Source organism: Chrysochloris asiatica, unplaced genomic scaffold, assembly GCF_000296735.1.
Source record: "Chrysochloris asiatica unplaced genomic scaffold, ChrAsi1.0 scaffold00529, whole genome shotgun sequence".
Taxonomy (NCBI): domain Eukaryota; kingdom Metazoa; phylum Chordata; class Mammalia; order Afrosoricida; family Chrysochloridae; genus Chrysochloris; species Chrysochloris asiatica.
In genome coordinates, this window is record NW_006409047.1 from 176,380 (window position 1) to 177,257 (window position 878).

Sequence of the window (878 nt, forward strand, 5' to 3'; positions counted from 1 at the left end):
GTATCAGAGTAGAATTGTGTTTCATGGGGTTTTAAATTACTAATTTTTCTTTTTTAGTTTTTATTGTGAATTGAGTGATAGTTTACATGGGAGAATGTCCATTTTACACTCATCCTATCATACTGTGTTTCATTGCAATGATTACAACGCCCTCCATGCATCGTCATTCAATAATGTTTATTTATATTCCCTCTGTTTTTTTGCGGGGTGGAGTTGGGAGATGTAGACATAAACACTCAGGAATATATAATCATTCAAACAATGAAAGGGCACACTCTGGAAACCTGTTTCCTTGCTGCCAACATGCAGCCTTTCTCTTTCTATGAGTCTAGAGTCCTTAGTTGCTTTATCTCTATATATCATCATCTCTGCCTCCATCTCTGGTGTTGCTGCTTCTCTATATAAGGTCCCACATTCTTCTCATTCTCTTCTCCCTTGATGGCCCTAGAGTCCTGTGTTCTTAAGCTGTGATATTAATTACTACCCCGATTTTGTTATAAAACTTCTACTTTTAGAGCTGTGACAATCACAATTAGTCATGACAACAATTACTCACTATTGAATCATAAGAATCACATCCCTATCTTTTTTCACCAGACCCATCTAGACAAGATGAAAACTATTCAGTAGGGAATCTACCTTCCCCCTCACACTCTGAAACTAAACTCCCCCCTTGAAAACTTGTAAGCCAGTCACTTAATGCTTTTAGCCCACTCTTCTTAGGTTGCTGCTGTTGTTGTTAGGTGCCATCGCATCAATACCGACTCATAGCGACCTTATGCACAGCAGAGCAAAACACTGCCCAATCCAGTGTCTACACTGCCTATCCCTATCAACCCTGTGACTCAATGTAAAGAAAACAAAAATCCTCACCACTG